Raw genomic sequence first — 12,648 nt, forward strand, 5'->3', positions numbered from 1 at the left:
TCCTGTTCAGAATAGTAGCATGAACAAAGAGAGAATTACTGCACTGAACTTCAGGTAAATGTACCCCAGTGATTTGCTCTTCTTCGTGGTGGCATAACCTTGCACCAGCAGGCAATGCCCAGGACACTGCTTGACCCAGGGCATGGTCTGCTACGGCCTCACCCCCACATCTAGGCTTTAGAAAATCTATGGCTTTTCGGACCTTGAACCCACTTCCACAGTGACGGCGTTTTTCGGTGGCTGTCCAAGGAGAATGCTCTGGAAATGCTGGCCCTGTGGGTCAAGGTGTCCACCCTAGGGTGGCCTGATGGCCATGGACTCTACAGGGGTGCGCTGCTTCCTTAGCTATGTCCTGACAACTGGGGCGCACATCCACCCAGCCCTCACCTTCACTGCCACTGACCCCACTCAACGGGGAGTCACGGGGGTCTCGGGGGAAAGCTGGGTATAGGCAGTGAACACCAGAGATTGGTCATGTCGATTCAGGATCAGCTGATGGGGAATATCACCTCCAGGGTATTTTGGGGTCTGCAGCTTCTTCTGCATGCCCCACTTGCCATTTTCTGGTGTCCTCTGTTGTCACTCACTGCTTCACAAAGATTTGTTTCCTGGAGGGCACAGTCACAGCTGGCACGATGCCTGCCAGAACTCATTCTTCTCATTGCCCATGTCCCTGGGCCTGCTGGTCAGCTGAAGCAAAGGCGCGCTCTGTGACTTAATACAGTTTCACTGCGTACTTTTAACTGTCTCATAGCTGGAATTGAACGTACAACCTTGGACTCACCATCCCTCTGTGCTAAGGAGATCTCTGGCCTAGAGGGGAATGTTCCATAGGCCACCCACGCCTGCCACACGGGGCAGTGAAATGCTACAGAGAGAGGGAACGAGATAAGCAAAGTTAATTTGTCTGAACTAGAGACAAGCTGGCACCTTATAAGCACAAAAGAGGAGCAGGGACAACAGCAACGTCCTCCGATGGTTCCAGCCCCTTTCTCTCCTCTCCCACAAACAACTGCTGACTCCGCAGCTGACGTCAGGAGGGGGTGGAGATCACCTGGGAAACATTTAAGCTGATGTCGCTTGATGAGCAGAAGAGGCGACCACCTTGCTGCCCCCTGTCCTTGGACCCACGAAATCCACCCCCAGCCCGGGGAAATCAAAGCCATTGGTGGCAAGTCCTCAGCAAATATGTCATGACCTGGCCTACGTCCTTGCAAACATGTCTGGGTCTTTGTGGGTCACTGTTGGGGAGTCTTGGCTACCTGGGGACCTTGCTGGTCTTGGCTGTTTTTTGGTCTAGATGAGCTGAGACCCCCAGTTTTGCCACTTTTCTTTGTGGTGCGCTGTAGATAACATCAAATGTATCACCAACCATTTTCAAGAGGACAACTCAGTGGCACTAAATACTTCCCCGATGTTGCACCATCACTGTCTAATTCCACAAGTATTTCATCTTCCTAACCTAGACTCTCTGTCCCATCAAACTCGAACTCCTCACCGCTCCACTGCCCTGCTCTTGGTAATTGTCCTACTTTCTGAATTTGTGAATCTGCCTCTTCTAGGCACCTTCTCTGTGTGGAATCACAAAATATTTGGAGTGAGTGACTTATTTCACTTAGCACTTAGTTTTTAAAATTCATCCATATTGAAACATATATCAGAGTTCCATTCCTTCTGAGGCTGAATAGTAGTCCCTTGCATGCATCGACCACGTCTCATCTATCCATTCTTCTGGGCACGGGCATTTAGGTTGTTTCCAGTTATGGCTTTTGTGAGTAATGCTTCTCTGAACACATGGACCGTGCACTGCAAGTGCTTGGCTGACACTCTGCACCCACTGCCACCCCGGCCTAAGATCCTATCAATATTGCAAAGCAGGAGAGGCCAAGAACTGCCTTCCCACAGTTTCTTAGAGTTCTTGATGCAGTTGAGATTTTGCCAATGAGCTCAATTTGTATGACGAGTGGAGAAACAGTCAGGGACCATCTGCCTGCACCGTGGCCATTGGAAGAAGGTCAATCAGAGGTGAACATTTGTGGTGGCTCAACTCTACCTCCCAGTGTCTGGTTACCACATGAGAGGTGTTAAGTAATTGTGAGGTGTCATTAGCAACAGGCTCCTGAGCTGTGAGTCACAGCTAGAGCATTTGATCCTGAATCCAATGGTCTAAAGGTGTCTCCCTTTGCCTGTTCACGCAATGATTACAGGGGTGCTTGATTCCCTATATTTAATCCCTTTCAGCTAGAGTGCTTCTGTTTCCTGCACCCAACCTGGGCCTGACCCATGTACATTTACTCATCTACACATAGGTGTTCCTGACTGCCTTCCCATGCTCCTGGCTTAAATTTGGGAAGTATTTGTTGACCATGTACTGAATGGTAGGATGTGTCAAGTGCTGCTGGATGTTGACATCCAAAGGAATCTATTGATCTTAAGAAAGTAGACAGGGGTCTCCCTGGTGGCACAAGGGGTTCAGCATCAGCACTACGAAGCTATCTGCAGCCACTGCAGCACAACTTCAATCCCTGGCCGGGGAGGTGACCCACATGGTGCAGCAGACCTCTCCTGACTCGCTGCTGCTGCTGCTGCTCAGCAGTGTATTTTCAATCTGCTTGCTCCGCTCCCCACTCTGTCTCTGGTGAATCCTCTCACTCCTCATACCTCTGGCCTACACCTCAGCTCTTGTATGCATAAACAAATAAATCTTAAAAAAAAAAAGTAGACAGTGGAGGTCACTCTGCATGTAATCCACTACAACACCAAACAATACAAAGTCAATCAATCAATAGCTGCTAAGTTGTGTTTTTGAACACTACCAAGGGCTCTCAGTGGCCAGAAGGGATGGGATCACTGGAGTTACCTAATCCAAACAGGTTGGAACAACACATGATGGACAGGCTGACCATGTGTGGGGATAAAAAGGGAGACAGAGAATGAGAAGAGATGGAGCAGGCAGTGACATCTGTAAGGGTCAAAATCCTAGACAATGTTCTCACTCTCACCTATTCTACTTGGGTCAATGATTTAATTTCTGAAAAGCACAAAAACCTTGGGGGGATGGTTGTGAGCTCAAATGAAATTAAACTACGTCTCTATCACTATAGCTTCATCCAGATAACTCTGTCTGGATACCAGAGTAGGCTACACAGGGGAGAAATAGGTCTACCCTTTGCCCCTGCAGACCCAGCACCTCATTTTTCCACCTGACCCTGGCCCTGGGACAGTGACTTGAGTGTCCATCTCTTGCTCTCTCACTGGGTCCCACACTGAGTTCAGCTTAGGAGAGACTTCCCCAGGAGACTGGAACAAAGAGAGTTCAGGAATGTTTCCCCAACTCCCTCCATTGCAGCCACATGGTGTTCTCCCACCAAAGGCCACCATTTCTGGAAGGCCACCATCTGTGTCCTAGAACAAGAGCTTGGTCCAGGTTACAGTCATCAATTGGGTCTCCTGCACTGCCCCTGTGTTCTGTCCACTACATGGTCTCTTCAGTGAACTGACTTCAAACACGCCTTAAGAATGTGCCATTTATTTCCTGCCACACTCTGGCAGATATAGAATGAAAACTACTGTATTCAAGTATCCCCTTGACTGAGAATGAATGAGAGTTTCCTGTTTTTAATAAGGTCAAGTGCAAATTCATTTTAATAGCAGATGAAAAATACAATTAAGAAGGAGAAGCCACAATTAGATGACTTACAGATCACTGTGCCACTTCTCCTGGTAACCATGGGCATAAGGGAGACTCAAAGTCTTGGCTTGGACATGGAGGTCAGCGCAATAGCACATCGATGTTCTTCCATTGGCTTCATTTCCACCCCCTACCTCCTGGTCAGAGAAACAAGTCCATCCTTTCTGTCCTTTTCTTTCCTCTTGCTGTATTTCTGCCACTTGTATGTGATCCTCTTCCCCATTTTTCTTTTTCCTTTGGAAATGCAAAGGTGGACACAGGAGGGAAGGCATGACCTTATGGGAAGGCAGACATGGGGAATTGTTGGGAAATTTTCCACCCATTAAAGCCCCATGGCCCATCAGGCTGATAACTTTCCAGCCGAGGGATGCAGATGACTCCTTGGAATAACAGGAGGCCAGGAAGGGGAGAAGTTGGGCAAATCACAGGCAGGCTGTGTAGCCTCGTCCTGCCCGACTAGCTTCACTGGCAGTCCCTCGGATTCCCTCCCAGGTCAGAAATTAAGAGTCCGTTTTCACAGACTAATGACAACACTTCTTAAGAAATATAGGTATGGGCCTCCCCGGTGGCGCAGCGGTTGAGCGCTTGGTTGCGAAGCTGCCCGGGCCTCTGTGGCACCAGTTCGATCCCCGGCTGCTCCCCGGCCACCTGAGGAGGGTCCCACATGGTGCGCAGACCTCTCCTGCCGCCCGCTGCTCCCCTCAGCAGTGTACCTCTGTCCTTCTGCCTGTTCTGCTCCCTTGTCTGGCTCTGGTGAATTCTCTCACCCTCCTGCGCTTCTGACTGTCCCCAGTGCATGAATAACCAAAAAACAAACAAACAAACAAACAAATAAATAAAAACATGCCTCTATTAAAAAAAAAAAAGAAATATAGGTATGTCATACTTCTGCTGAATTAAAGAGAGTGTAAAGCATCACTAATAGTGGTATCACAGAAAAATGTTCTGAGCGACTCTCTCTGAATAAGGAATGACAGCCAGGAGTGGGTGGCTGGGGGAATGTAAACTGGGCATAGATGCACCCCTTTCTCTCTGATCTCTCAAGCTATACTGAGCACCTACCCCTTGTAGGGATCCTTTAGGATGCTGGGGGAGAAGTAACTTCTATGACACAAAGACTGTACATTGGCTGTGGCTCAGGGAAGGGGTCTGTGCTATACAGTTTATTTTTTTATTTTTATTTTTTTAAAAGATTTATTTATTTATTTATACAAGCACTGGGTACAGTCAGAAGCGCGGGAGGGTGAGAGAATTCACCAGAGCCAGAGTGGGGAGCAGAGCAGGCAGAAGGACCGAAGTACACTGCTGAGGGGAGCAGCGGGCGGCAGGAGAGGTCTGCGCGCCATGTGGGACCCTCCTCCGGTGGCCGGGGAGCAGCTGGGGAGCGAACCGGCGCTGCAGAGGCTGCAGGCAGCTTCGCAACCCAGCGCTCAACCGCTGCGCCACCGGGGAGGCCCATAAGATTTATTTATTTATGCATACAAGAACTGGGGTACAGGCCAGAGGTGCAGGGGGTGAGAGGATTCACCAGAGACAGAGTGGGGAGCAGAACAGGCTGAATGACTGAAATACACTGCTGAGGGGAGCAGCGGGCGGCAGGAGAGGTCTGCGCGCCATGTGGGACCCGCCTCCGGTGGCCGGGAAGCAGCCGGGGATCGAACCGGTGCCACAGAGGCTGCGGGCAGCTTTGCAACCCAGCGCTCAACCGCTGTGCCACCAGGGAGGCCCTATACAGTTTATTTTGAGGATAGTCCAAGTCTCCCCATTCCTGAAGCTTTCCCTTTGTCTTCAGTAGAGTGGTAATTACCCTTTGTTTTCGGGGGTGGGGAGAGATAGCCCAAAAAAGGATGTATGACATGTGAACCATTCCAGGTTGTCTTCTTCCCCCCAAATTTGCCTAAGGATTGAAATCACGTTTTATATTAAACAATTTCCAACAATGCCAAGCACAGGGTTATGCAGGAGATGAATCAGAAATATCTGAGAATTGGAAGGGACCTCAGAATTGGCCTGACCTCCAAACACCTCAATTTCCAGGTGAGGAAATAGACACAATCAAGTTAATTATAAAACTTGGATGAGTGTTCAGGTCATTTGATGTCCAATTTTGTATTCTTCCACTGCACCATAAAGCATTCTGGTGACTTGGAAGCTGGCCAGCTCTGAGGTGGCTGTGTTGATACATCAGCTCAAAGGGTTAGAGGATCCACTGGGGCGGATTTAGAGGAGTGAGCCACACACATATCCCATCTCCTCTGTAGATTCTAGAAAGTGCTGAAATCTGGTAGCTCAACCTTTGGGATGGTGGTGGGAATTGTTGGTCTTATGCTCATGTTGATAAACGTGGGAAGACATTTTTTTTTTTGGTACCTGGAAAGCAGGTGTTGGCAGGTGAAGATTCTGCTCTCCTGAACATGGTTTATTTTGCTTCTTCAAACTCCAAGTCAGATCCTAACTGAGATACTGGATTTTCAGACTGCAGCAGATTCTAATCTGGGAACAGGGGAGGGTTTGCAGTGTGGGAAAGGGAGGCATTTGAGAGGTGCACAGGAGTAGTAGAGGTAGCTAATGCATCAGGATAAGGAAAAAAGCAGAATATCTAAACTCAGTGTTGAACTGCAACAGCATGTGGCATAATCTCTAAGGTTGGGTTCTGCCCACATCCCTCTTCACAAAGGCAGGGACTTTTATAATACAGTTCAGAAAAGTGTCAACATTCTCATCAATAAGGAAAAATTATTTTTCTATTTTTAGATGACTGGCAGATTTCAAATCCTGAGAGGTATACAAAGCAAGATGCCTGCCTGGGGAAGCAGGGCTTTTGTGGGTAGAAAAAGGAAATTTTTTTTTAAACAGGAAGGTGACTTCTACTAAGTCAAATAAATGATTTAGGCAGTAATTGCCTTGCAATTGAAAGAAAAGAAAATAATCAGGGTTCCTAGTCACCCCCTCCCAACACCATATGACCACCTTCCTAGGAAGGAAAGAGATTTGTTGAAAGCATGATAGGACTGTCAAAATTCCAAGAAATCAATTACATAAATTGTGAAGCATCAGTCACAATTCTATTTGTTCTGCAAGAGTGTAAAGTTTACAATTTTTCATTAAGATCGAAAGTAAGAACTCACCACGGCTTCCTCCCTGAGAGGCAGACACACCCCTTGTGCGATTCCTCTTGTTTTAATCAAGCTGTCTCTGGGCTGGTGTTTCTGCTACTGGCCTTTGTCTGCTGAGATTACAGAGGTTATTGGTCATCAGGTTAACTCAAGGGTGGATTTCTTTTCTGCGTCTTCTGATAGGATCATTTGCGCCGACATGTATTTAATGAGGCAATTAGCAGAGATGGTCATCATCTGAGAAAAAGAGGATGCCGTGAACCCACCAGGAGTGCACAATGATGCTGAGGTTTCTCAGAAATGTCAAGCACTGGCCTCGTGGGTCTTGATGGGTTCAGGCAGGAGGAAAGGTGTGGCTAGTCTTCCAGGGAGGGCCGGACTAATGTGATGAAAATGTGGAGATGGGACCAGGTGGGCAGTCTGGGTAAGAAAGTGACCAAATAGGGGCTGGTTAGGAATCCTGATTCTTTTCTTTTCTTCCTTTATGGCCACGCCAGCTCTATTTTTGATCCCCTGGGCCTACAGAACTCTATTGTGACCTTCTTTCCAAGTAGTTTTTCTCTGCAGGGACTTGTGATAAATTGGTGTAGGATGGTGGATGGTATTGGGGGGGGTTGTGAACAAGCTGTTCTTGCTTTGAGCAGTCATGTTGTCTTGGTCTGAGTTTTCTTGAAAACAAATCTTTTTTTTTTAAATCACAACTCAAGAATATTTATGAATAATTTTTCCATCTTGACCACTAATCATAACATGATATATCTCAACCAGAGCAGAAACCAACCAAGTTCTGTTTGATCTAACAGAACTTTTTTTTTATATATTTATATATATTTTACATCATTGTTCATTCTTAAACAATGTTAGTAAGAAATGGGTATAGGAACACATCGAGGCAAATCTATGAACACAAACAGTTTATTGGAGGGTCTTGGGCCTTGTAACTCCAGAGACATGGTCAATATAAATCCAAATCACTCCCCAAAAGGAGCTGGGGGTGTCCAGTAAGTATAGGTTCACCGGGTGCACTTCCAGAGTTGTGTTGAGCTGTTATGAGGGACGGTGAGTCACGCCAGAAGTTGCTGCTTCTGAGTGATTGGTCCATTGTTTTGTTTCTCTCAACTGTGACCGGAATGCCCATCTGTGTCCTTGGTGTCCCGCACCCCTGCTGCAGTCATGGTTTCTATCAGACCATGTCCAGGTAAGTGAATTTTGACAATCCTGTCATGCCTTCAACAAATCTCTTTTTGGTCATATGGTGTTGGGTGGGGGTGGTTAGGGATCCTGATTCTTTTCTTTTCTTCCTTTATGGCCACACCAGCTCCATTTTCGATCCCCTGGGCATACGAAACTCTGCTGTGTGCTTCTTTCCAAGTGGTTGACTTGGAAGTGATTCCAGGAAGCCTGGTGAGCAAGTGGGGACGTGAGATAGGAAGAGGGGAAGCCGACCCAGGACATGCTCAGGAGAGGGGGTCACTGTGGGGGTCCAGGACTCTGTCCCAATGGGGCCCTCTCAGAAACCTCAGGAGCACATAATGGGGTTTTTTTTCCCCCTTGAAATCAATCATTTATCACAAACTGAATCATTTCAGTTTTTAAACATAACATCACTTTTCTTCATACTTAACTGAAAATAAGTATAATTTTATACAAATTTTAAAAATACCCTTTCCATTCAGCCTGAGATAAGAAAGTTCAGTCTGAAGTCAGACTTCATTGCCCAAACAGTCAAGCATCTGAAAATAAAGCAGAGCATGAATGTGCATCTATCAAATGTAATTAAAGCTTTGCAGTGAAGTTTGAAACTGAATAGCAATGCTCTTCTGAATAAGACTTGGGGGCCGTCCCACCGAAGCATGAGAAAGCTGAGGTTTTGAGAACTTGAATTTCATCTCGTTGGCATGAGGGTTGCTCCCTGGCACGTCTGGCCTCCCCCTGAGTAAATTGAGTGGGTTCCTAGGATGAGGCCAGAGAAAACCTTCAAGCAGAGAGAAACAGATATATGAAGGGCAAGCCTTGACCCTGTGTGGGACCTGTCTGCAGTTGTGGACCGCAGGGAGCTAGGTAGACCACCTTCACTCCGTCAAGCATTCTTACCTTCAAAGAAAAATCCGAGAAAGAAATGTTGGTTCCCATATGCTCCACTTCCCTTTTCTGCCCTTGTCCTGCCCTTCATGAGTTTTCCTTCCCATCCCACCACCAGAGTCCCTGCTCCGTGATATCCTTCCCAGGTAATTGAGTGGCCACAGAGGCTCAAAGGAAGCTTTCAGCTGTTGGCAGGTGAGCAAGGGAGGGTTTTCAGGTTTTTCAATTTTTTAAAAAGATTTATTTATGCATACAAGAACTAGGGTACAGGCCAGAGCTGTGGGGGGTGAAAGGATTCACCAGAGACAGAGTGGGGAGCAGAACAGGCAGATTGACTTAAATACACTGCTGGGGGGAGCAGCAGGCAAAACAGGAGAGGTCTGCTGCACCACATGGGTAGCTCCCTGGCCAGGGATCAAACTTGTGCTGCAGTGGCTGTGGATAGCTTCATAGGTTGCATCTTAACCCCTTGCGCCACCAGGTAGGCGCAGGAGGGATTTTTAATTATGAAATTTTAGCTGATTGAGAAATGTTTGGGTAGACACACATTGTACAGAGCCTCGAAATATCTTACCTTCCATGTTTCAACCAGATGTCAGGCAACTCACAGCCTGGGTAAACTGATATTTTATTGCTGAATGCACATCATCATTTTATTTTCTGCAAGACTGAAAACCAGGAGATATTCTTCAATCGACATTCAGAACTGCCACAGTGAGAGTGACTTTAGATGGGCGCTATGTCTATGAGTTGAGAATAGGAAAAGAATTAAGTATGTTTCAAAAATATTAATCAGAAAAATTCTCTTCAGCAGATCTTTCTTGCTCTTACTAGAGGAGCTGAAGAGCCAAGACTATCACAGAAATTATCAGCCAAGGATGTAGCAAGTCATCCTACACCTGAAATTATGAAATTCTCTATTCGTGACACATGTAGTCATCGCCACAGAGACTGATTGTCATGTCACAGAGCAGACAAGAATACGAATACAGAGAAAAATAGCAGGAGCGAATAAACTGTGATTCCGATTCCATGCAAATGATCTAAGCCAGAAAAACAAAAGGAAGAAAATCTCTTAACATGAAAGTAGAATTAGCTAGGAATTGATCCCCACCCGCCCACCCCCCCCCGCTTCCCGGTAGCATTTCTTTTAAGCAGATTATTTTTTTTAAGTTGATTTTTTAGGGGCACGGGTGGTTGGCAAGCCTGATAGGCACCAGAATAATAAAAATCATAAATCTGGAGGGAGTTCAAGGAGTCACCTTGTTCAGTTTCTGGTTCCAGACAGAAATGATCGTAACAACGGCATTCTGAAAAAGCCTGCCAGAAAGATGATTCTACAGATTTCGCAATATCCCAGCTTGCATGTTTTACCCTCATCTCCCCCGTACAACTGTCCCTCCTTTTATCAATTGTGTGCCTCTACTGAATTTTAAGTCTGTGTTTTATATTCTGTTCTCACTGGCACATTGAGAACAGCTGTTCACTGCCCTGCTCCTCTCTGCACTTAAGACAATACAGTTACCCCTACTCCTCTGGGTCCTTGCTACTTCTGAGCCAATGGCATCGGCCCAGAGCAGAATTGTCAAGAAGAAGTAGTGGGGAGTCATTGTCTAGGGTGGGTGTGGCAGACTGAAAACGTGCCCCCAGTTTCACAAGCATTGCTTACAAGAAAATTACTTAAATTTCTGCAAGCTGGAGTGTGGTGAGGGACCACCCAGGTTTGGCCCTCCAGATGCAATGACTTATGGGATGATGGAGCACAAGGAGCTGCCCCTCCCACCAGGACACCCCTTCACCCCACCCTGGTACTGAGAGACACAAACTCTCTTAAACTCCAGTCAACTGCCCAGTAGGTTTCCTGATGGAATAAGGCAATTGGGAAAGACTGGCATCGAAGACTCTTTCCCCAAACAGTCATCTTCGATGATTTCTTTCTCCATCATGACCCATGAGATGAAAAACTTACGTATATGATACTCTCATGGGCAGACTCAGATTCTGAAGAAAGTCCCTGAAATTTGGTGGCCAAGCAAATCCCAGGCTCACTCCTGATACCCGCCATTCTGGCTTTTTCTTCTCTTGCCATTGTAGTCTAGTTCCCAAAGACTCCATGAAGCCAATATCCTGGAGTGTCTTGCCGGTATTTTCTTCTATGTATTGTGTGTGTGGCTTCAGATCTCACATCCAAACTTTTAATTAATCCATTTTGAGTTGATTTAATTACTAAATGCGAATCCAATGAATCTGCTTAACTATGTGCTAAAAAACATTTAGTGAGCATCTATTAAGTGGCAGGTGCTGTATTAGACCCTTGCAACAGCAGTCCTATGGTTACACTGTGACACGAGCACAGGTGGAGTCAAGCAACTTGATCCTATTGGAAAAACTTGCATTAACTGTGTACATTTTGATACAGAGACAGCAAGAAAGTTTCCCTACGAGTAACTTCAGCTTAGAAACAGGAGGCAGGCTTGAATTTCGGATCTGGGAAGTATCAAGACCACTTTTGGGAACTCAAATTGTACATCTACTTAGCAGGCCATGCCTTCAGTATTGCATTCCAGAATATACGCGGAAAGTTGATAAGCATTGGTTTAGCCTCTTAAACAACAGAGTACCAGGCATGCATTTTGTAGGCAACATCTTCTATATAAAGAAAAAAACTTGAATCTCAATTCTTTTGGCTTTTCCAAGTGGGGACTGTTCACAGGAATATTCATGCCCCCTTGCCTCTTCCTCATGTGTTTAGTAATAGGCATTTGCTGACTAGTCAGTCTGAACAAGTCCCGTGGACAAGCTCCATTGATCAGAGAGAAGGAAAGTGTCCCTTAGAGGAATCAGATTGCTTTTCTGCTCTGTGCTTTGTGCACTGGACCCTGGAAGGCCCTCTGGACACTGGGCTGCTTATGTTGTATGTGACTGTGTGTGAAGGGAATTAACACATAATTCTGTGTCCCAGCTTTATTGCTGAGGTCCATAATGAGTCAGTATAATTAAGCACCATTTGCCTGGTTAGTTAGTTCAGGTGTCTAAATCTGTCACAATAAAGTATGTGATGTTAAACATGTTTGGATTAGAACCTTCTGGAGCCAATGCCAATGCAGACAGCTATATTAATCACATGGGAGGTTATCTTATTTGAGATTTTCTATGCATCTCTGAGTTACAGTGTTTCATCCATCAAGGGCTTGCTGAAGACATCTGTAAACTTTGATTTATTGCACTGTTCCTGGTGCAGAATTAAATAGCATTATACTCAAATATATTGGCTTAATTGACAGGTAGAGATTTAATCCCGTTAATTATCTAGCTGGCTTGAAAGTTTCCATTAACCCCTTGCTGAATCAGCCGAATTCAGAAGAGGTATCTCAGCACCTCTTTGGGAGTGCAGGTAAATCAGCACTGTCCTCCCTCCGCAGAAAGTGTATTCTTGCTAGCCCCTATTCGTGAGTGGATGTGTGTAGCCATGAGATACAGTGTCAACATGGGTGGTCTCCTCTCTGACCCCAAACAGCCCATTGCTTTAGGTAAATGACTTCAGAAGGTTCGTCATCAGGGTGTCTCCTGGCTTTAGTTGTTGTTTGTAAGCATTTAATAAAACAGCACGCAGGAAAGTTGTTTAGCTCTTCAACACACTTGTACTGAGTAAGCATTTCCTATGTTCAGGAACTTTGCTGTCATTGAAAAGCAAAAAGTATGTATAAAGACAACGGAAACCCTCAAGAAACTGACAACATTTATAAGTCACAAAGTACT

The 12,648-nt window shown here is 45.9% G+C and overlaps 1 long non-coding RNA gene across 3 annotated transcripts; it reads right to left on the minus strand.

Annotated features, from left to right (window-relative positions):
* Positions 1-3,632: 3,632 nt before the first annotated feature.
* LOC119253511 (uncharacterized) lies at positions 3,633-9,822 on the minus strand. Of its 3 annotated transcripts, XR_005127171.2 has the most exons (5): positions 9,721-9,822; positions 9,464-9,632; positions 6,820-7,044; positions 6,062-6,184; positions 3,633-3,925 (listed from the first exon to the last, which is right to left on the minus strand). It is a non-coding gene; the product is annotated as an uncharacterized LOC119253511 (long non-coding RNA). The 3 variants fall into 3 exon arrangements; XR_005127125.2 differs by having other exon boundaries at positions 6,820-6,920; positions 9,464-9,822; XR_005127109.2 differs by having other exon boundaries at positions 9,464-9,822.
* Between the last annotated feature and the right edge of the window lie 2,826 nt (positions 9,823-12,648).

The sequence above is a fragment of the Talpa occidentalis genome, unplaced genomic scaffold (assembly GCF_014898055.3).
Source record: "Talpa occidentalis isolate TD23 unplaced genomic scaffold, MPIMG_talOcc4v2.1, whole genome shotgun sequence".
NCBI classification, from domain to species: domain Eukaryota; kingdom Metazoa; phylum Chordata; class Mammalia; order Eulipotyphla; family Talpidae; genus Talpa; species Talpa occidentalis.